Source organism: Nicotiana attenuata, chromosome 7 (assembly GCF_001879085.1).
Source record: "Nicotiana attenuata strain UT chromosome 7, NIATTr2, whole genome shotgun sequence".
Classification (NCBI taxonomy): domain Eukaryota; kingdom Viridiplantae; phylum Streptophyta; class Magnoliopsida; order Solanales; family Solanaceae; genus Nicotiana; species Nicotiana attenuata.
In genome coordinates, this window is record NC_031995.1 from 10,531,416 (window position 1) to 10,556,467 (window position 25,052).

At 39.4% G+C, this 25,052-nt stretch overlaps 1 long non-coding RNA gene across 1 annotated transcript; it reads left to right on the forward strand.

Moving 5' to 3' along the window:
* On the forward strand, positions 22,073-24,703 carry LOC109230403. The gene is made up of 2 exons (XR_002068629.1): positions 22,073-22,636; positions 24,403-24,703. It is a non-coding gene; the product is annotated as an uncharacterized LOC109230403 (long non-coding RNA).

A 25,052-nucleotide genomic window follows, 5' to 3' on the forward strand; every position in this document is an offset into this window, starting at 1 on the left:
AATACGAGCCCGATACCATAGTCTTTTAATCAATTTTCATTTCCATTTTCCTTAAGAATTTCAGAAAAACAATTTCACAGAAAAATTCATTTCTCGGGCTCTCGACCTCGAAATTCGACTCCGGGCATATGCCCGAGTCTCATATTTTTCTACGGACCCTTCGGGACCGCCAAATCACGGGTCCGGGTCCGTTTACCAAAAATGTTGACCAAAGTCAACTTTAGCAATATTAATATCAAAATTCTTCAAATTTTTTCACAAAGTTCACATATTTCAACATAAAAAGCTTTCCGACTTCGCGCCCGGACTGTGCACGCAAATCGAGGCAACTAAAAGCGAGGTTTTCAAGGCCTCGGAAGCACGGAAATAGGAGAAAGTCCGGTGATGACCCCTTTGGGTCGTCACAGTGAGTTGTCCATGCGGTTGATCCTATTAGCACGTGAGTTGTCCGTGCAACACTTGATTTGTCCGCGTGGATCTAGTTGTTGATATTATTAGCACGTGAGTTGTCCGTGCATCACGTGAGTTGTCCGTGCATCATGTGGATATGGATCCACCCTTTGTGTATCACGACCCAGAATCCAACTAGTCGTGATGGCACCTAATCCAACCCGCTAGGTAATCCAGTTAACAACAAACCAGTTCAAAAGATTTTTGTTAAGAGAAGAAATGTTAATACAACTGAACTATTATACAAAGAATTTCCAAGGACTAGTAGTACAAATCATGAGCGTCTATGATTTAGATTTTTACAAGACTAAAGTGAAATAATTACAACATCTGTTCGAAATGTAAATGAACATAATTCGAATCTGATGCTACCAAGGACAAGTGATAGCCATAACTGGATGGCAAGTATATCTTCCGATCCAATTCCCACCGTACACAGCAACATCAGCATCCAACATCTGCATGCAAGGTGCAGTAGTGTAGTATGAGTACAACCGGTACTGAATAAGTGACAAACCTAACCTTAGGTTGAATGTAGTGACGAGCTGGGACACGGGTCAGGGTCCAACACCAATAGCTAACAATAAATCATAATAACATAATAAAAGTGATAAAAAGAAGTAACTCAAAGATATAATGCTCTGCTCCTTCACAGTTCCGGAAAATAGGCATGCTTTTCAAGCATATCAGTAAAAACTCAAATCTTATACCGAAATCACCAAAATATGAGTAAGTTTGTAAAACTGTGATTTTTCCCAAAATCCTTTTAACAATAAATACAATGTTTCATTTTTCAGATAGCATGAAGAAAGTACATCTCGATGCTTACAGGTCACTATGCAGGTGAAATCATGAATGTCACCAACACCAGGTAGCGTGAGGAAATGCATCTCTATGCCAGTATCTCAAACACACATACCAAACATAATGTATCTCAGTGATGGACTCATGTACTCGTACTCTCAGAGTACTCAATCTCATGGTCTCACTCTCTCACTCATCACGCTCGATACTCAGCACTGTAGAGGGCAGATCCAGCCCAATAAAACGTCAATAAAACCTCACGCTCAGTACCGTATATGGCAAATCTGGCATAGGGAAGATCCATCCCAAATATATATATCAACTGATAGTTAGTCACTCAGTACTGTATAAGGCCAATCCAGCCTAGGGAAGATCCATCCCCAAATATAAATGGTTCGGGCAAGATCCATGCCAGGGGAAGATCTATCCCTCAATATAAATGTCAACTGCGCTCACTGGGGGTGTGCAGACTTCGGAGGGGTGTTAACACCCAATTTTTCCCTATATATTTTCAATATGCAAAATAACTTCAAAATGGCACATATATGCATATGTAAGCATATTCAAGTGTGTTATTATTTTTTCCATAATTATTAAGGTTTTTTAAATCAATTTATTTCCCTTTTTTATCCATAAAACCCAATAGTCATTTCCAAAATTATTATTTTTTGTAATTCATCTATTGGATTTACATCTTTATGCCAAGATATAGCTAAGGTAATTTTTACAGGTTTTTACAATTTTGTTTAGTATTTTTAAAAGCTAATTGCACATAATTGCAATATTAGCCTTTTTAAGATTTAATTGTTTTTATATACATCAAATTAAGTCCTGTATTTTTAAATTGTTAGTTATAAGTTATAAATTATTTTAGTTCTTTCAATTTATTTCTAGAAATTAATTTACTATTTTTATAATTTTAAAAGGGAAAATTGATTATTTAAATAATAGCCCGATTACATTTCAATTGTAGCCTAAATCCTACCCCAATTTAAACCCAATTTCCCGGTCCAATTCCAATTTTAACTCGACCCCTAAGCCAATTAATGACCCAGCCAGATTCCCCTACCTAACCCTTTCAATCCTGGCCGTTGATCATTTAGATCAACGGCCAATATTAGCCCTTTCCTTTTTTAACCCTAAATGACCCCTTACCTTACCTCATTCTTCACCGAACGCCGCCCTTGAATTCTCCTTTCTCTCAATTCTTTCTGAAACACCACCTGAACCCTAGCCGCTGCCCTCTAATCCCACCCCGATATCTACCTAATCCATGGCCCCTCGTGGTCATTTGAGACATGTACCAGCCTTCTATGGCTCCTGGGTGTTCGTTTCTGTGGTTTCATGGCCAGTCCTTGAAGGAATCTGGTCCAATCCCGCTCGACTGTTGTCATGGCATTTCTCCGGCCATTCATGGCCTTTCAAGGCTGATCCTTGACTTTTCTGGTTAGATAGTTAACTTTCGAGACCTTTCTCGTTTCTTTTTGGGTTTTCTAAAACCCTAATCTCTAAGACCTTCCAATTTCTTTCAGATCTATCTTAGATTTGTGCTTCCTATGAACTTTTTAAGTGTTTCTTGAAGGTTTTTGACTTTTCTATCAAAAATGACTCTTCACTTTTCAACGATTAGGGTTTTCCTTTATGTTTTCAAAAGATCTCTTCTCTGATCTTAATATTATTTGTGATTTTGCTATGTTTAAAACGATTTTCTCATATTGTTCTTCTATCTATTTCAGCATGTTTAAAAACCCTAGTTCCTTTTAGTCTTATGCGAGTTCTAGAAATTGTTTATTTAAGTGTGTACTTGTTCTTTATTTCTGACCCTATTTTTGTTGTTTGACTTGTTTGATTTTGAGTTCTTACCATCTCTAAAACTCGACTACTGCTGAAACCCTAATTTCTAAGAAGTTTTCTCACTTACTACTACTGGGAGACCTTTACATGCTTCTGATTTATGTTTTTCGTCACTGTTGATTCTATGTGACTTGACCTACTTGACTACTGTGCCTCGAATGCTTGCTTTACTACTGAATCCTAGCTTATTTCTGCCACTACTGCATGTTTGTGATTATCTCTTTTGCCAATATGTTTGGCCTCGCGTGTTTGATGCTTCCGTTCACTCTATTTATATACTGAAGTGCATAATCATGTTTCTTCCTTGATTGATCTTGTGATTGATTGGAAAAGCTTTTTCTTTTATGAACCCTAATTTCACTCGCCTGTTTAAAATTAATTGATTCCTTTTCCCTTTACTGTGATATTTTACCTTGCTGAATCCCTTCCCAAAATAAGCCTATTTTGTACTTAGACTTGATGGTTTACCTCATGCTTTTACTGCCCTTTATATGGCAATAACCAATCTGTCCTCAAACTGATTTGCTTTCCTTAATTAGACCTGCTGCTACCCGTTAAACAGTGATTCCTTAATTAAAGGGAATCACTTGGGTTAATTGATTCTGACTTGTGATTATTTCCATGTCTGTGTTTAGACTTTACTTATTAACTACTTTCACTCGTTTTCAAAAGCTATAAATACCCACCCCCTCTTCTTTCAAAAAAACGATCCGAGTTCAGAACACACACTTCACTTAAAACTCTCTCTTTTCTTTATTACTATTTGTGCTACTGCTTTGTCTAGCCGACTGAAGGCCAAGGCTAGGCTGTGGAAATTTTCTTACTTTTCCATTCGGCACTTTTCTTCTTTACTGGTATGTCCTAGTTAATTTTCAAGCATCAACAACAACCTGTTTCTCTAACTGTTCCAACTTCTCTCATGTTTGTCCACTTCTGCTTATGTTTCTGCAATTAAGTTACATTACTAGCATGTTGAAATGTGTCCCCTTCCCCTTTTAGATTAATGCTCTCCTATGTGTATGAATCCCAAACCCCACATCCCCTCTTTTGTTTGTATTCTCTGGCTGGGTTGTGGGCATGCCAACATCATCTATTGATGTGCATGTTCAAACCTGACCCCTCCTAGGGTCATATGCTTCATGCAATGTATTCCCAAAACCCCTGACCCCTTTGTGCAACTACTGATTCTGTGTTTTACCCTTACCCTTTACTATTCTCAACCTGGTTTTAAATAAATCTCCCTTACCCTTTACTATTCTCAACCCGGTTTTAAATAAATCTTTATGTTCTGCACTTTCACTATATTCCTAGAACCTAAGTCCCGCCCCTCTTGTGTAAGCTTTGCCTTGGGATCCTTGAGCTCCCTCTGAACTTGGAAACATAAGGGCTGGCCCTTCCACACTGCACTCATCTCTATCTGGTTATGCGAACCTGGGTGTAAGAACTGCCCGGGGTCCCTTGAGTCCCTTAGGGAACTTCGACACACCCAGGCCTGAGAAAGGCTTTGAAACGAGTGGCATTTGAGGTGGTTTGTTCCATAACTCAGAGAGGAAGTCTGAATCAGGCTTCCTGTGGTTGTAACTTCTTTTTTTACACTTTTCTGATGTAATTCAGTATTTTGGTCTGTAATAAATTGTAACGAATATTGGGGTTGGTTAGTTAAAAGGGATGGGGTAATTGTGCATGTTTTAAGGGTAGATATCCTGCCTATAGGATATGATTAATAAAGTTCTGCATGTTTACTTCCATACTTAGATATCCTACCTATAGGATCTGATTAGTAAAGTTCTGCATGTTTACTTCCACACTTAGATATCCTGCCTATAGGATCTGATTAATGAAGTTCTGCACGTTTACTTCCAGACATAGAAATCATGCCTATAGGGTCTAATGGCTATAACCATACATCATATCTGGAAGGTTAAAAATCAGCTTCGAAATTAGATGTCATGCCTATAAGGTTAATATCAATATTTAATAGAAACCACGCCTATAGAAATTTCACTATTATCAAATAAATCCTGCCTACTCAATTAGATACCATGCCTATAGGATCTAAAACCAGTTGAGCTAAAATCAGTTTGACTCGTACTGTTTAGACAACTTACTCTTTTCATTAATGCGGTTTAGGAAGCATGACTATAGGATCCAAATTGCTCGTTTACAACTATTACTGCTTTGACATTTTGAATCAGTAATAGATATCATGTTTATAGGGTATCATCAATACACACTTAGGCAAGCCTATTGAATCCGCCTTTGTTTACTTAGCAACTGCTACAATTAGAAGGTAGGCCTGATTCGGACTTCTTATCACTGTTATATAATCAATGGGTCTGCTTCAACAACTAAAACTCCCTTTTCTTAGTACTTTAAATTCTGACCCTAAATGTGTTTAGGTCATGCTATTTATGTGCTTTGCTTGAGGAGGTATCTATGAGCCTCTTAGTTGCGTACATGTTTCCCCTAATATGCAGTCCTATGTGTTTTGAATGTCGCCTTAGTCTTTTTACCTTTAAAAAACCCAAGAGTCAACCTAAAATCCTCCCTCTTATAGGAATAGTAGTCCTAAATTCCTCCGGGACTGATAGGAATGGGACGGGTAATAGCATGCAATAGAGGTCGAGACCAATCCGCGCTTTAATACCTTAATGGGGTGGGAAGGGTAGATATGGATATGATGACCGGTGCGCTAATACCACGTGTAGCCCCTCTTTGAGGAGTGATTACTGGGTATTGCATTGATGTGATCCATATTACAAATAAACCTAGGACCCCTTTTATATTCGTTAGCATGCTTAGTTATAAGTCTTTCAAGACATTGTTTTATTTTATTATTTCCATACACTTGTGTATTTAAATCCCCTCTTATTTGAGCCTTGTTTGTTTACGTGTTAGTTGCATAAATTCACAAAGAACTATCTGGTCGGGAACCACACTAGTGGATCCTGAGTGGTGCCTAACACCTTCCCCTTGGGATAATTTCAAGCCCTTACCCTATCTCTGGTTATCAAACATAGTTGTAGTTGAACCCCATAGGTGCCCTAACTCACCTTAAAATCATTAGGTGGCGACTCTTCAAAATTGTAAACCCCTTTCCCAAAAGGAAAGAGTTGTCCCAATCGAATGTAATAAACCCGATTTCGCGAGAAAAAGGCGGCGCGACAGCATGGCGACTCTGCTGGGGATTTTTAAGCTTTTACCATTTCAGATTGTTTTTGTGAATGTGTACCTCTCCCTATGTGCAATTATTTGTTTAATTCCGTTGAGAATTTAATTTCTTCTTTAGAAGCAAAACTGACATATCTTCTTTGTTTTCTTTCCTTTATTGCTTTAAATTATGAAACGGTTGTATTTATCGCTTTCTTAATGTGCAAATACATGTCAACACGCTTTTAATTATTGCATAATCATGCTCGACATCATACTCCACTCGTGCCAAACAAATACTATAGCAACGCTTATAATGAGTGGTTGCGCTCTTCCTATATCATTACCCCCTAAATTCGAAAAGGCATATTTGCGGTAAAACTAGTCGATCAGCGGTGCAGTCGATAGTTCCTAGCCTTCCCCCTTGAGTTGTCCACTCAAGAGTACCAGTCTAAAACCCCATAGAAACCTCACTCTGTTCAAACTGTGCATGCATCATGGTCAAACCTAGCCGAATCAGTTATGTTGTCCACATAATGATCCTTTAAGATAGCCTTGTTCAAAGTCCATTGGGTTTCCCTAAACCCTAGCGGACGTCACCACGTTTTGTGCATTCATTTGGAGAACTAGATGCTTCATGCTAATTGTTGATGTTAAATAGTCGAGTCTGGTGGGGGTAGGGTCTAACCCTTTTGTTTTCCAGAAAATGAGGCATGAGGTCCCCAGTTTCGGTATGATTAGCACGCCCCCACTCTTGCTAGACTGGTGGAGGAGTCTTCCATCAAATGACCAAATCGATGAGTAGAAAGAGAGGGCTGCCAAAGTTAGCAAAAAGTTGGAATATATGGAATACAGTCAGCTGGAATTGGAAGGAAAAATGAGGAAGAGAGTCACCGACTGCCAGAACGCTGAGGGAAACGAAGGAGAACACCTGGCGAAGGCATTTTTACTGGTGAACCTACGCAAACGGGAGGATTTGATCAATGAGAGCATTCAACCTAGGGAAGGTCTTTCTGGGACCAGATAGATAGGAATTTACTTTTTCGCCTTATAAATGTAATAAGGCCAATGGCCATTAGTGACTTTTATTTTCTTGCTTATTTAATGTTAATTTGGGATTCGTCTTATTTTTATCAATGAAATGAGGCATGTAGCATTCCAAGTTCTCCAAATCAATTTGTCGCTAGGCCAACCTCGGGCACAACGAGGTTCCCAAATTAGGACACGTTTTACATTTCCGCACTATGTGTTTAAATATTGCAATACTTTTTATGATCCTCACTAACTTGATTACCTTTTTATTTTATTTTTGTCCCCCTCCCCAAAAGGTTAGTTTGTGTACTCTGGCATCATCATCCTATTTCACAAGGCCCTTCCATACAAGATGTGAGTAGAGGGGAATACCTCAACAATTGGACCATCAGGACCACCAGAGCTCGACGAGCCTCGAGGTAGCAAGGCTAAAACAATCATTATTCACTGTTTTTATTGAATGATTTCCTTTTCACTTTTTTTAATTTCTGCAATAAGATCTTCAATGTGCAAAACAATTATTCAATTTATCAAAGCATGTTTGATTTTTCCAATGAATTAATATTTATTTTTATCATTTTTCTCCTTACTTTACTTATACAGCATTACTATTACTTATCTTGATGAACCAATGACTATGACATGCAATGAGACAACGCAACAAACGGACATTGATTCAGAGAAAGATGACATACCAGAGGAGATTGTCAAAGAAGTTGAGAACTTTGAGAACAGACCTAAGTCCAACCTAGACGAGACAGAGATTGTTAACTTGGGAGATGCAGAAAACGTCAAGGAAACACGAATCAGCGTTTATTTATTGCCGTCAGAAAAGAAGGAATACACAGAATTCCTAAAGGAATATGAGGACATATTCGCCTGGTCGTATGATGACATGACTGGTCTGAGTACATCTATTGTGGCCCATAAACTGCCAACTGATCCAACATGTCCACCGGTAAAGCAAAAGCTCAGAAAGTTCAAGCCTGATATGAGTCTGAAAATCAAGGAAAAAGTCATCAAGCAAATCAAAGCTAAGGTTCTCAGTTTAATGGAATACTCGACATGGTTAGCCAACATCGTGCCAGTGCCAAAGAAGGATGGGAAGGTCAGAGTCTGTGTCGACTACCGGGATCTCAATCGGGCCAGTCCGAAAGACGACTTTCCTTTTCCGAATATACACATCCTGATTGATAATTGCGCCAAACATGAGTTGCAATCTTTGTAGATTGATTCGCTGGTTATCATCAGATCTGGATGGATAAGAAGATGCTGAGAAAACGGCTTTCATCAGGGGAGTGTATTGTTACAAGATGATGCCATTCGGCCTGAAGAATGCAGGGGCCACCTACATAAGGGCCATGACAACCATTTTCCATGATATGATACACAAGGAGATAGAGGTATATGTGGATGATGTTATCATTAAATCCAAGAAGGCCACTGACCACATAGAAGATATGAGGAAGTTTTTCAACAGACTACAGAGGTACAACTTGAAACTAAACCCCGCAAAGTGTGCATTTGGGGTTCCCGCTGGAAAGTTGCTTGGGTTCATTGTGAGCCGCCGAGGAATAGAACTGGATCCATCGAAGGTCAAAGCCATTTAAGAATTACCACCGCCAAATAAGAAGAAAGATGTGATGAGTTTCCTGGGAAGGATGAACTACATCAGCCGATTCATACCACAGTCTATAGTTATCTGTGAGCCAATCTTTAAAATGTTAAAGAAGGAAGCCGCTACCAAATGGACTGACGACTGCCAAAAGGCCTTCGATAGAATCAAGGAGTACTTGTCAACACCACTAGTCTTAGTTCCTCCCGAGCCAGGTAGACCCTTACTGCTCTACCTTGCAGTGTTAGATGGAGTTTTTTACTGCGTTTTGGGGCAACATGATGAAACGGGGAGAAAGGAACAAGCCATTTATTACCTCAGCAAGAAGTTCACTCCATACGAGGCCCGGTATTCTCTTTTGGAATGCACCTGCTGTGCTTTGACTTGGGTAGCTCAGAAGCTGAGACATTACTTCTGTGCCTATACCACGTACCTCATATCAAGGATGGATACATTAAAGTACATATTTCAAAAACCCATGCCCAGTGGCAAGCTAGCCAAGTGGCAAATCCTGTTGAGTGAGTTTGACATTGTTTACGTAACTCAGAAGGTGGTCAAGGGACAGGCACTGGCAGACCACCTTGCTGAAAACCCCGTGAATGGAGAATATGAACCCTTGAAAATGTATTTTCCTGATGAAGAGGTATCATTCATAGGAGAAGACATTGCAGAATCCTATGACGATTGGAGAATGTTTTTCGATGGAGTAGCAAACTTCAAAGGAGTTGGCATAGGAGCGATCTTGGTATTAGAAACCGGTCAGTATTATCCAGTGTCTGCCAAACTCAGGTTTCCCTGCACCAACAATATGGCCGAGTATGAAGCCTGCATCTTAGGGCTTAAAATGGCCATTGACATGAACGTGCAAGAACTGCTAGTGATCGGAGATTCAGATTTTCTTATACATCAGGTACGAGAAGAATGGGCAACCAAGAACTCCAAGCCTTGGTTTCATGATATCAAGGAACATCTGGCAAAAGGAGAGTACCCGGAGCTTTGCAATCATACTCAAAAACGCACACTTCGGAGATTGTCCAACAAATTCTTTCACATCGGAGGAATCCTGTATAGGAGACTCCTGATTTGGGACTATTAAGATGTGTTGACTCAAAGGAAGCGTCCAAGCTACCAGAGGAAATTCATGCAGGGACATGTGGTCCACATATGAACGGTTTTGTCTTAGCAAAGAAGATACTCCGGGCTGGTTACTTTTGGATGACTATGGAAACAGACTGCATCCAGTATGTCTGGAAATGCCATCGCTGCCAGATACATGCAGACATGATAAAGGTACCTCCAAGCGAGCTCAACACAACAAGCTCACCATCGCCGTTCGTCGCTTGGGGAATGGACGTCACTAGACCAATCGAGCCTGCCGCTTCTAACGGACACAGGTTTATCTTAGTGGAAATTGACTATTTCACCAAGTGGGTCGAAGCAGCGTCTTACAAAGAAGTGACTAAGAAAGTCGTGACAGACTTTGTCCGCGACCGCATTGTTTGTCGATTCGGTATTCCAGAGTCAATCATTACTGATAATGGCTCCAATCTCAACAATGACTTGATGAAAACCATGTGCTAAACCTTTAAGATCAGACACAAGAATTCCACAGGCCTCAAATGAATAGAGCCGTAGAAGCCGCCAATAAGAATATCAAGAATATATTGAGGAAAATGATAGAGAAGCATTAATAATGGCACGGGAAGTTATCATTTGCTCTATTGGGGTATCGCACCACAGTTCGCACATCAACCGGGGCAACCCCCTATATGCTGGTTTATGGTACAGAAGCCGTCATTCCCGCCAAAGTAGAAATTCCTTCCCTAAGGATCATACAGGAAGCTGAGCTCAACGACACAGAGTGGGTGAAGAGTCGCTATGAGCAACTAGCTCTTATAGACGGAAAGAGAATGAACGCAGTTTGCCACGGTCAACTCTATCAGAACAGAATGTCCAGAGCCTTCAACAAGATAGTCAAGCCAAGACAGTTCACACCGGGGCAGCTGGTGTTAAAGAAAATTTTTCCGCATCAGGATGAAGCCAAAGGGAAGTTTTCTCCCAACTGGCAGGGCCCATACATGGTTCACCGAGTTTTGACAGGAGGAGCCCTCATACTTGCAGAAATGGATGGAGAAGTCTGGCCAAAGCCGATTAATTCAGATGTAGTCAAGCGTTACTATGTGTAATCTTTATTCTTCCCTATATGATGTACATTGAACTACGCCTGACCCGATTCCTATTTAAGAGGTGATACGTAGGCAGCCCTATGGGTTCGGTCACAATTCAATAAAATTTTCATTTTCCCCCGAAATTGGAAACTAGGGCAGAATTTTGAGGAGGACCCTCAAAATTTCGAAGCAATTTCAGCCGATCGCCATACGAGCAACAGTCAGAAGCATCAACCCATCAAACTGGGGCAGAATTTTGAGGAGGACCCTCAAAATTCATAGCAAGAGAGGTTGCAATGTCTCGAACCACATCACAGTCGTCGGTTCATCTAAAAATTATTTTAATTATACATTTATGTCATACTTTTACAAAAATCATGCATGTTTATTATTGAAACTGCTTCGTTTAGCAACGGTACCCCAATGATACAAATGGTATCACCATATCAAAGCAGAATGAGTCAAGCAAAGCCAGCAGGGATACGAACTAACCTTTCCCCCTTTACAAAACTCATGGTTTTTCTTTGGATGCAGGCACAAGGATCACGAAATCATTAAAACATGTTGCACACTCATGGAACAAATGTTGTTCAAGAATACGACTCTCTTCACCATTACACTTGCCAACATTTGCTATTAGCGCGCACCCGTAATGTTCTGCATGTCACAATGCTCCTAGTAATCACAACGCCGCAATCTACTATCTGCTAAGAAAACTTTACTGTCATTTGTTATCTTATTTCTTGCATAAGGCTACCATTCTGTCTTCCAACTTGCATAAGATTACTATTCTGCCTTCCGAGGTTAAACTCTACCTCTATCTGCATCTGCATTGCATAAGGCTACCATTCTGCCTTCCAACTTGCATAAGGCTACTATTCTGCCTTCCGATTTTAAAGTCTGCCTCTACCTGCATCTGCATTGCATAAGGCTACCATTGTGCCTTCCACCTTGCATAAGGCTACTATTCTTCCTTCCGAGGTTTAAACTCTACCTCTATCTGCATCTGCATTGCATAAGGCTACCATTCTGCCTTCCGATACTAAACGCAGTCTCCATCCACATTGCACGGCTGAAAGATCGCCACATTGCACGGCTGTAAGATCGCCACATTACATGGCTGAAAGATCGCCACATTGCACGGCTGAAAGATCGCTACATTGCACGGTTGAAAGATCGCCACATTGCACGGCTAAAAGATCGCCACATTGCACGGCTGAAAGATCGCAACATTGCACGGCTGAAAGATCGCCACATTGCACGGCTGAAAGATCGCCACATGATACTGCATCCTTCATGGGCTGAAATATCGCCAACTTATCCAAAGGCGTCATCGTTCGGAGGCACCATCCTTATAGCCCGAGAACACCATGTCATGGCCTGAGGACCCCTTTAAATCTTTTTGCATATCATTATTCAAAGGCATCATGGTTCGGAGGCACCATCCTCATGGCCCGAGAACATCATTTCATGGCCTGCGAATCCTTTATTATACGCTTCATGGCCCAGGACATCATGGTCTAAAGACGTCATCCTAACCGTTCAAAGACAGCATTCATGGTCCAATATGAATTTGCATCATGTTTAAATTTACGCACAATATACGCTTGTATTGCTTATTTGCAGGTAAAACGGCAAGCAACAGCCATCGCGGCGGGAGCGGTTCCGCTCCAGTGCTCGCAGCCATATCAAACCTAATCGTTCCCGTAAGCCGTCCACTCATCCAGCCCTAGATATTGCGTCCGTTCTTGGAAAGTACCCATCGGCATACTCCGCCGACGGATCCTGAACTACATATGGCCTAATTCCTGTAAAACGAGGGATATGCAGGGAGCTCGAAAACCGGGGTGCGGCCTAAACCTATTCAAACCATTTCGCCCGGTCAAAATTGGCCATCATATCTTTACCCGAAAACTCTTTCATCCTTCCCTGCTAAAGAGGGGCTGCTGTTGACACTCAATTTTTCCCTATATATTTTCAATATGCAAAATAACTTCAAAATGGAACATATATGCATATGTAAGCATATTCAAGTGTTTTATTATTTTTTCCATAATTTATAAGGTTTTTTAAATCAATTTATTTCCCCTTTTTATCCATAAAACCCAATAATCATTTCCAAAATTATTATTTTTGGTAATTCATCTATTGGATTTTCATCTTTATTTTGTTTAGTATTTTTAATAGCTAATTGCACATAATTGCAGTATTAGCCTTTTTAAGATTTAATTATATTTTATATTAATAAAATTAAGTCCTGTATTTTTTTAAATTGTTAGTTATATGTTATAAATCATATTAGTGCTTTCAATTTATTTTCAGAAATTAATTTACTATTTTTATAATTTTAAAAGCGAAAATTGGTTATTTAATTAATAGCCCAATTACATTTCAATTGTAGCCTAAATCCTACCCCATTTTAAACCTAATTTCCCGGCCCAATTCAAATTTTAACCCGACCCCTAACCCAATTAATGACCCAACACGGATTCCCCTACCTAACCCTTCAATCCTGGCCGTTGATCATTTAGATCAACGGCCAATATTAGCCCTTTCCTTTTTTAACCCTAAACGACCCCCTTACCCTACCTCATTCTTCACCAAACGCGGCCCTGGAATTCCCCTTTCACTCAATTCTCTCTGAAACCCCACCTAAACCCTAGCCGCCGCCCTCTAATCCCACCCAGGTATCTACCTAATCCATGGCCCCTCGTGGTCATTTGAGACATGTACCAGCCTTCTATGGCTCCTGGGTGTTGGTTTATGTGGTTTCATGGCCAGTCCTTGAAGGAATCTGGTCCAGTCCCGCTCGACTGTTGTCATGGTATTTCTTCGACCATCCACGACCTTTCTCCGGCCATTCATGGCCTTTCAAGGCTGATCCTTGACTTTTCTGGTTAGGTCGTTAACTTTCGAGATCTTTCTCGTTTCTTTTGGGTTTTCTGAAACCCTAATCTCTATGACCTTCCGATTTCTTTCAGATCTATCTTAGATTTTTGCTTCCTATGAGCTTTTTAAGTGTTTCTCAAAGGTTCTTTACTTTTCTTTCAAAAATGACTCTTCACTTTTCAACGATTAGGGTTTTCCTGTAAGTTTTCAAAAGATCTCTTCTCTGATCTTAATATTATTTGTGATTTTGCTATGTTTAAAACGATTTGCTCATATTGTTCTTCTATCTATTTCAGCATGTTTAAAAACCCTAGTTCCTTTCAGTCTTATCCGAGTTCTGGAAGTTGTTTATTTAAGGATGTACTTGTTCTTTGTTTCTGACCCTATTTTCCTTGTTTGACTTGTTTGATTTTGAGTTCTTACTATCTCTAAAACTCGACTACTGCTGAAACCCTAATTTCTTAGAAGTTTTCTCACTTACTACTACTGGGAGACCTTTACATACTTCTGATTTCTTTTACCTGATACTATGTTTTTCGTCACAATTGATTCTATGTGACTTGACCTACTTGACCACTGTGCCTCCAATGTTTGCTTTACTACTGAATCCTAGCTTATTTCTGCCACTACTGCATGTTTGTGATTATCTCTTTTGCCAATGTCTTTGGCCTTGCATGTCTGATGCTTCCGTTCACTCTATTTATATACTGAAGTGCAGAATCATGTTTCTTCCTTGATTGATCTTGTGATTGATTACAAAAGCTTTTTCTTTTATGAATCCTAATTTCACTTGCCTGTTTAAAATTAATTGATTCCTTTTTCCTTTACTGTGATATTTTACCTTGCTGAATCCTTTCCCAAAATAAGCCTATTTTGTACTTAGACTTGATGGTTTACCTCATGCTTTTACTGCCCTTTATATGGCAATAATCAATCTGTCCTCAAACTGATTTTCTTTCCTTAATTAGACCTGCTGCTACCCGTTAAACAGTGATTCCTTAATTAAAGGGAATCACTTGGGTTAATTGATTCTGAATTGTGATTATTTCCATGTTTGTGTTAAGACTTTACTTATTACCTTACTTTCACTCGTTTTCAAAAGCTATATATACCCACCCCCTCTTCTTTCAAAAAAACGATTCGAGTTCAGAACACACACTTCATTTAAAACTCTCTCTTTTCTCTATTACTATTTGTGCTACTGCTTTGTCTAGCCGACTGAAGGCCGAGGCTAGGATGTGGAAATTTGCTTACTTTTTCTTTCTGCACTTTGCTTCTTTACTGGTATGTCCTAGTTACTTTTCAAGCATTAACAACAACCTGTTTCTCTAGCTGTTCCAACTTCTCTCATGTTTGTCCACTTCTGCTTATGTTTCTGCAATTAAGTTACATTACTAGCATGTTGAAATGTGTCCCTTCCCCTTTTAGATTAATGCTCTCCTATGTGTATGAATCCCAAACCCCACATCCCCTCTTTTGTTTGTATTCTCTTGCTGGGTTGTGGGTATTCCAGCATCATCTATTGCTATGCATGTTCAAACCTGACCCCTCCTAGGGTCATATGCTTCATGCAATGTATTCCCAAAACCCTTGACCCCTTTGTGCAACTACTGATTCTGTGTAGTTTAAGTTTTACTACTACTGTTTTCAAATCACCCTTACCCTTTACTATTCTCAACCTGGTTTTAAATAAATCTCTATGTTCTGCACTTTAACTATATTCCTTGAACGTAAGTTCTGCCCCTCTTGTGTGAGCCTTGCCTTGGGATCCTTGAGCTCCCTCTGAACTTGGACACATAAGGGCTGGCCCTTCCACACTGCACTCATCTCTATCTGGTTATGCGAACCTGCGTGTAAGCACTGCCCGGGGTCCCTTGAGACCCATAGGGAACTTCGACACACCTAGATTTGAGAAAGGCTTTGAAACAAGTGGCATGTGAGGTGGTTTGTTCCATAACTCAGAGAGGAAGTCAGAATCAGGCTTCCTGTGGTTGTAACTTCTTATTTACACTTTTCTGATGTAATTCAGTATTTTGGTCTGTAATAAGTTGTAACGAATATTGGGGTTGGTTAGTGAAAAGGGATGGGGTAATTGTGCATGTTTTAAGGGTAGATATCCTGCCTATAGGATCTGATTAATAAAGTTCTGCATGTTTACTTCCACACTTAGATATCCTGCCTATAGGATCTAATTAATAATGTTCTGCATGTTTACTTCCACACTTAGATATCCTGCCTATAGAATCTGATTATTGAAGTTCTGCACATTTACTTCCACACTTAGAAATCATGCCTATATGGTCTAATGGCTATAATCAGACATCATATCTACATGGTTAAAAATCAGCTTCGAAATTGGATGTCATGCCTATAAGGTTAATATCAATATTTTCTAGAAATCACGCCTATTGAAATTTCGATGTGATCAAATAAATCCTGCCTACTCAATTAGATACCATGCCTATAGGATCTAAAACCAGTTTAGCTAAAATCAGTTTGACTCGTACTGTTTAAACAACTTACTCTTTTCATTAATGCGGTTTAGGAAGCATGCCTATAGGATCCAAATTGCTCGTTTAAAACTGTTACTGCTTTGCCATTTTGAATCAGTAATAGATATCATGCATATAGGGTATCATCAATACACACTTAGGCAAGCCTTTGGTAATAATGATAAAATTGAATCCGCCTTTGTTTAGTTAGTAACTGCTACAATCAGAAGGTAGGCCTGATTCGGACTTCTTATCACTGTTATATAATCAATGGGTCTGCTTCAACAACTAAAACTTCCTTGTCTTAGTACTTTAAATTCTGACCCTAAATGTGTTTAAGTCATGCTATTTATGTGCTTTGCTTGAGGAGGTATCTATGAGCCTCTTAGTTGCGTACATGTTTCCCCTAATATGCAGTCCTATGTGTTTTGAATATTGCCTTAGTTTTTTTACCTTTAAAAAACCCAAGAGTCAACCTAATTCTTATAGGAATAGTAGTCCTAAATTCCTCCGGGACTGATAGGAATGGGGCGGGTAATAGCATACAATAGAGGTCGAGACCAATCCGCGCTTTAATACCTTAACGGGGTGGGAAGGGTAGATATGTAATGATGACCGGTGCGCTAATACCACGTGTAGCCCCTCTTTGAGGAGTGATTACCGGGTATTGTATTGATGTGATCCATATTACAAATAAACCTAGGACCCCCTTTATATTCGTTAGCATGCTTAGTTATAACTCTTTCAAGACTTTGTTTTATTTTATCATTTCCAAACACTTGTGTATTTAAATCCTCTCTTATTTGAGCCTTGTTTGTTTGCGTATTAGTGGCACAAATTCACAAAGAACTATCTGGTCGGGAACTACACTAGTGGATCCTGAGGGGTGCCTAACACCTTACCCTTAGGATAATTTCAAGCCCTTACCCTATCTCTGGTTATCAAACATAGTTGTAGTTGAACCCCATAGGTGCCCTAACGCACCTTAAAATCGTTAGGTGGCGACTTTTCAAAATTGCAAACCCCTTTCCCAAAAGGAAAGAGCTGTCCCAAACGAATGTCATAAACCAGATTTCGCGAGAAAAAGGGGCCGCGACAAGGGAATCCTTCATCCCAAGCACTATAATAAGCCAGATCCAGGCATAAATCAATAAAACATGCTGCGATGTGCAGCCAGATATCACTCACAATCAGGCCTCGGCCTCACTCAATCATCAATCTCTGTAGTCTCTCAGGCTCACAATGTCATGAAATTAGCCCAAAAATGATGATATGATGTATCAATAAATAGCAATAAAGAATGAGATATGATATGCAATGAATAAGTATGACCGAGTATAAAATTTCAATTTAAACGTATAATTCAACAGCAGAAATGACCTTAGTGGGTCCCAATAATTCCAACATATGCCTAAGCATGATTTCTAGCATGAATTACAGCTCAGGTGCTCTAACACATAAAGTACAACTTCTCAGTTCCATGGAATCAACTAAATCACAATTCACATGGTGGACGATCACACGCCCGTCACCTAGCATGCGCGTTACCTCAACATCAATCACATAACACGTAATTCGGGGTTTCTTACCCTCAACACCAAGTTTATAAGTGTTACTTACCTCAAACAAGCCAAATCCAATATCGAGCAAGCCAAACGATACTCCAATATGCCATCCCGTGCGTACCGACCTCCGAACGGTTCAAAACTAGGCGAAAGCAACTCAAGATTATCAAATAATGCCAAAGGAAACAAACCCAATCGATAAAGGTCGAATCTTTAATCAAAACCCAAAAGTAAAACCTGTGCCCGCACCTTGAAACCTAAAAAAACTCATAAAATCCGACAACCCATTCAATTACGAGTCCAACCATATTTGTTTCATTCAAATCCGACTCCAAATCGGTGTTCAAAACTCAAGAATTCACTCTATGAAGCTTTAGGCAAAACCTCCAATTTTCTCTTTAAAATTCATAGTCCACATGCCAAAATCGAATATAGATTCATGAAATATAACCAAAGCCGGGTATAGAACACTTACCCCAATCCTTGTGATGAAATTTGCCTCCAAAATCGCTTCATTCTGAAGTCTATAGCTCAGTATGTGATAAAAATGGCCAACCCTCGAACTTAAAGCATTCTGCCTAGCGTTTTCCGCATTTATGGACAGTAGGTGCTTCTGCAACCTTCGCTACTGTGGTGAAAAACTTCACTTCTGCGAAAACAACTTTGCCAAGCAACCCTCGCACCTGTGGTAACAAACTCTGCTTCTGCGAAGACCTTCCTACTTGCGCATCCGCACATGCGCTAAATTCTCTGCTTCTGCGATCTTTCTCACCCAACCTCTTCTCGCTTCTGCGATGGACAACCTGCATTTGCAAAGTCTCTTCTATGACCAAGACTCCGCAAATGCGGCTACACCAGTACCATCAACCTTCCACAATGCAACAAGAGATAAAAATGATTTGAACCATGTTTGTAACTTACCCGAGCCACTCGGGACCCCGTCCAAGTATACCAACAAGTCCGATAACATAACAAGGACCTATTCGAGGCCTGGAATCACACATAACAACATCGAAACGACAAATCGCACCTCAACTCGAGCTTGAATGAACTTTGAACTTTCAACTTCCAAAGCTCGCGCCGAAACATATCAAATCAACCCGGAATAAGCTCAAATTTTGCACACAAGTCCCTATGACATAACAAAGATATTCCGATTCTAGGAACCACAATACGAATCCGATTTCTTCAAAGTAAACTTTTGGTCAAACTTATAAACTTTCCAAACCTTCAAATTCCCAACTTTCGCCAATTTGTGCCAAAACCTTCTAGAAACATCCAAATGTAAATCCAGGCATACGCCCCAGTCCAAAATCACCATCAGGACCTAACAAAACCATCAAAACTCCATCCGAGGTCAAATACTAAAAAGTAAAATTTGGTTAACTCTTCTAACTTAAAGCTTAAATCATGAAATTCATCCTTCTAAATCGATTCCGAATAACCTGAAAACCAAAACCGACGATTCACATAAGTCATAATACATCATACGGAGCTACTCCTGCCCTCAAACTACCAAGCGAAGTGCAAATGATCAACATGACCGACCATGTTATTACACTATGGTCACTCTCTCATGTTTCTCTCTTGATGGTGTACACGCGGTTATTGAGGAAACTGATAAGTGGTTTGGTACAGATATGGAAAGGTTGAGGAAATTCTGGCCAATGTTGTTTTGGAATTGCATATCATCTTTACTTGCAATTTCTGTGATTTATTATCTGATTTATCTGCATATCATCTTATATGCTGTACCCAGTGACTGAGCAGAGATTTTGAGTAATTGTGTACACACACACAGATAGTCCTTTCAGTACCTTATACATGATCACATTATTGTTTGTACTTGTTGGATTTATGAAACTCTACAGGTCATAGCAAGTATTATTTATAATTCTTGTTTCTTTTTCCTTGATGAGGTTAGTTACGATATTTATTGAGTACATTGTGTCGGTTGTACTCATACTACATTCTGCACTTAATTGTGTAGATCCAGGTGTGGGGACCAGTTATCAGTAGTAGATTACTTGTTGGACTATCTTCGAGAGGCGAGGTAGAATCCTTCTGTGAGGCCCCGTGAAAATTTCCATTCAAAACCCGAACCTCGTAGTGCCAAGTTAGGGCCAGGTGTTAGAAGCTCGGACCCTTTGAGCTGATCTATGCATTTAAAAATCAAGAATCAAAGTTTTCCAGAAAAGTGCGAATGTGCGGTTTAGAATGCGGTCGCATACCAAGTATGCGGACCGCATTTCTGCTGCAGAGTGAGTCGGTGTGTTAGCTAATTTGAGGTTAAAGATGCGGTCCATTATGCGATCGCATAACCAATATGCGGACCGCATAGTCGTCGCATAATTTCCTTGGGATTTTGTAAAGGTCAGTTCTGCGGTGTATTATGCGACCGCAGAACGGGTATGCGGACCGCATTTCCGTCGCATGCCCAAACAGAATGTTCAAATTTTGGGAGCCTTTTTGCAGTCTAATCTGCGGCCCGCATTTCCACATTTCCATCGCAAATGCGATCGCAGATCCGACTCGGGGGTCCAATTTTCGAATTTTTAACCCGACCCCCCTATCGTTATATTCGGTATTATAGCTCATTTTGAGCATTTCTAGAGTGAAAGAGAGGGGTCTTAGAGATGGAAAGTTCTCCTCATCAAATTACACCATAGAATCTTGCTAAATCCTTGAAGATAATCAAGTGAGAGCTTCTAAACCTTCATCCCTAGAGGTAAGGCTTCTTCACCTCAGTTCTTATTTCCACATTCAGCTATAAGGGGGTCATTAGTGAGGTAATTCATGGGTACAAGAATTGATTCCTTGCATGCACATCTAAACTTAGGGTATTGGAAGATAGTAAACTAAAAAGAAAGTAATTGGGGTATAAAATGATAGAAATTCCTAGCAAGAAGGACCTAAGATCATAGTGCACCATTAGTGTTTGATGTTATGCTCGAACCAAGCTAGAATCTCAACCTCGTCCCTAATTCTCGGTTTACATTGTAATTCTTACATAATAGATCGAAGTGATAAGAGTTCCGGAAATTTATAAGGAGTAAGGAAAGCTATATTGAGGTATGTATGGCTAAAACCCCCTTTTATTAGAAATTGAGCTCCGTGGGCGTTTACGAAAGTGTGGTAAGATTTGAATTGGTTAATGTATTGATTGTTATTGCGCATTAATTGATTTGTAATTATCTACACATATACGTGAAGGATGTGCCTCAATGTGATGTAATGTACCATTCTTGAAAATTTAGAGAAGTATGAAGAATACAATTATGTGTCGAAATGCTTAGGCTATAGGCCAAGATTGAAACTGAGAATTATTCATGCTAGCTATGTGCTCACTTACCTGTGCTTGCAACTTAAACTACTCTTGTATATGTCTATGATCACAACTTGCAAGATGAATATTGAAAACGGATAACGATGTGATAATGGTGGCCCTAAGTGCCGAGGAATTGATATGATATATGTGAAATAAAGAATCGTATGTGGTGACTAATGAGAAAGGAACAATGCCTAGATAAGGCGACCTAGCCGATCGGGTCGTGATCGGACACCATGCCGCATGTAGACATGTGATTTTTGACCCTCCCCAAGATTTTTATATTTTAGCACGTAAATATTTAATTTAGGCCTAATATCGCTATTTCAGCTAATTTTAACTCTTTTACTTTATTTCGTCACAAAAAATAAAAATTATAAAAAATATTTTAGTTTACGTATCTTTGGTAAATTTAAATAAAAAAGTATACAAAAATAGTACCTTATCTTTATTTTTATGTGATCTTGAAAACACAAAAAAGTAGTTTTACATTTTATAGTTTAGTTCAATTAATTAAAATTAGTTTTATATTTTTATATTATAATTGTACATAATTTTAGAAGGAGAAATTAGTTTTAGTTTGGTTTATCCCGTCTTTATAAATTTTTTTAGTTCATTTTTTTAGTCTTTGGCCCAATTCCCTAGCCCATAATCCCTAGGCCCATACTCCTAACCTAATCCCTACCCATATATAATAGTATATAATCCCTAAACACCCTATACACCTAAAACACGCCTAAAAACCCATCTAATCCGCCGTTTTAGAAGGACCCCTTCCCCCATCTGATTTTTGATCTCTTTCTTCACAAAGATACAAAAAAACAGAATAAAGATCCCTACACCAAGCTTCAACCAGGATTTTTCATAAGTTTGGACTACACAACCCTTTAGCACAAAAAACAGAGAAAGGCGAATGCTCCTTCTTCTTCTTCAAAGTCACGACAGCCATTTTTTTTTTGGAAAAATCAGAAAAAATCATCTAATCTCCATCGTCACTCTCTCGGGCAAAAAGAGAACTCATCAACGACCCTTTCCTCCCCAAAAACACCTTCACCCATTTACAAACAGCTACGAACGCCCCCAACAGTCATTAACCACCACCTGTTCATTGTCCATGTTGCTGAAATTTTGGATTTCCGCGAGTCTATTTTTGCTTCTTCGTCGGGTTTTAGAAGTAGTCGACGTGATCTTTTCCATCGTATTTACGTTTTCGGCGAGGCCGTAGCTGTTGATTCATCTTGTTCGTGTAATTACTGGAAATTTTCCATCAATTAAAGATTCTCATTCAGGTTTGATTCTTGTTTCTCCATGAAATGTACTTCTGTTAAAGGCAGTCCTGCTTCATTTTTCATGAGTCAATTTACTAAGCTTCATAATTTGATCAAACATTGGATCTCATTTTTTCAATTTGTGAGTTCAAAAGAACCAGTGTTCTTTTCCACATGTGTTTTCGTCCACTCTGCGGAGAAGTGGTCAAGTTCTTAATGTGGTAAAGTTAATAGTATGGACTAATGGACCTTCTTGTTTATTTATGTCAAGATTTATCATCGTATACTAGGAAATGACATAGACTCAAATTAAGCCTCATGGTATTATTCTTCAAACTGTAATTCTTTTACCATTTGATCTTCATAATTGTTTTGGATATCAGATAAGTTGAATTGTTATGGTCACGTGTCTCATAAGTTGCAACATTAAATATCATTTTGTTCCTTTAGCAATTGAACTCCATTTGTGGTAAATTAGAACTATGCGAGTCACGTGAGTTTGTTCGGCCGAAAATGATAATAGGTTTTGGGCTTTGTTCTATTGGGTCGTTGTTTGTTTAGTTAAAATTGAATAATGGGCCATAAGGTGGATCTCGAACCATAAGAAATTTGGGCCAAGTAATACATCATGTTAGCTAGCCTATTTACTCCCCAATAATATCTTGTCCATGGCATCAATAATCTCAAATTTAGGATCATGAACATCTGTAGCTTGCTTTAGTTGAGTACAACCCTTTGGAATAATTTGAGGCGAGCCATGCCAAATAAAACCCCTAAGCCCATGGCCCCCATTTAATTAATTTTAACTCTTTAGAAATCGAGGTGTGCCATTAGTTGAATTTTCCATGGCCCTCGCAAACCTTGTTATTAACTTGAAAGCGCGTAGTTGCTTTAGGCGCGCTATTTAAATTAGTTTCCTTAAACTCGAGTGTGCATTTCATGTGACCCAACTCCAATTCTCAACAACGTTAAATAAAATGTATCGTGGATCGCGGGTGCATTTCATGTGACGTGGTTCAAGGCGTGTTTTAAATAACGTTGAATCTTCCTAAAATTAATTAAAAGCGTTTAATAAGTTAAAATGTACCATGGGCTAAAACATGTATTAAAATCAGATAATGGGCCAATTATAATAGTTTAAGCGACCGTGCTAGAACCACGGAATCCGGGGATGCCTAATACCTTCCCCCGGGTTAACAGAATTCCTTACTTAGAATTTCTGGTTCGCAGACTTCAAAAGGAAAGTCGAAATCTTCCTCGATTTGGGATTTAAAATAAACCGGTGACTTGGGACACCAGAAACAAACCATCCCAAGTGGCTACTCTGAAAAATCAAATAAATAATCCCATTTCGAATAATGTCACTTAAATTGGAAAAACTCCCTTATATACTATCCTTAGGGGTGGTGTGTAAAAAAGGAGGTGTGACACCGCACACATGGTGGTAATATGCTGATATTGAGCTCCGGATAGAGGAAATGAAATAGTTATTGAGATACATGCCTCAAATGATGCAACCTAGCCGGTCCGATCGTGATCGGACTCCGCTCAAGATAGCGGTGGTATTGAGAACAGTGATGAACGTAGGAAAGGAATGCCCCAAACTAAGTTATGGGAATTATGTGAATGATTATATGATTTGCATATTTGATTCACCTATGTGATTTACTTGTCATTGCTTGGTAGTTCTTTCTAGTAAAATGGTGCTTAGTTATACATACTAGTACTATTCCATGGTACTAACGCCCCTTTTCCCGGGGGCGCTACATTTTCTTAAATGAATGTAGGTGGATCCATAGCAGATAGTGCCGATCGTGTGTAGCGGAGCATTCTCCTTCCCAAAGATCTTGATGAGCCCCTTTCTCCTTCAAGGGGCTATATTGCACATCTTCTTATTTTGGACTTTCACTTTTGAGGTATAGCCGGGGCCTTGTTGCCGGCGTTGTCACATTTATTTTTGTATCCTTAGAGGCTCTGTAGACATGTATGTGGGTTATGCGTGGGCATTGAATGGGCGTGCTATCCATGTTGTAAATCTAAACTTATGTTGCCTATGAATTGTAACTCTATGGGAACCTTGGAAACTAACTTATCTACAGTTAATGCGGTGATCTAAAATGAACTAAAAATGTTGAATATACTATATCCCTTTGTTGAATAAATGAAAGCATGGTCCCCTTATTCGTATTGAGTTGGGTAGATAGTGTTTGGTAAGGCTTGCTCAGTTGGGGTCACTCGATTGAGCGCCGGTCGCGCCTCCCGAGGTTGGGGCGTGACACCTTCGCTGCAGTTTTGACTTTTTTTTTCCTTATATACTTTCTTTACAGTTCAGACAAAATTATTATTGTTCAATTTCAGACTTGTATTCTGTTGTAGAGCTCATGACTTCGTATTTACTAGTTTCTAGGAGATTTACCTTGTATTAGCAGTATTTAGT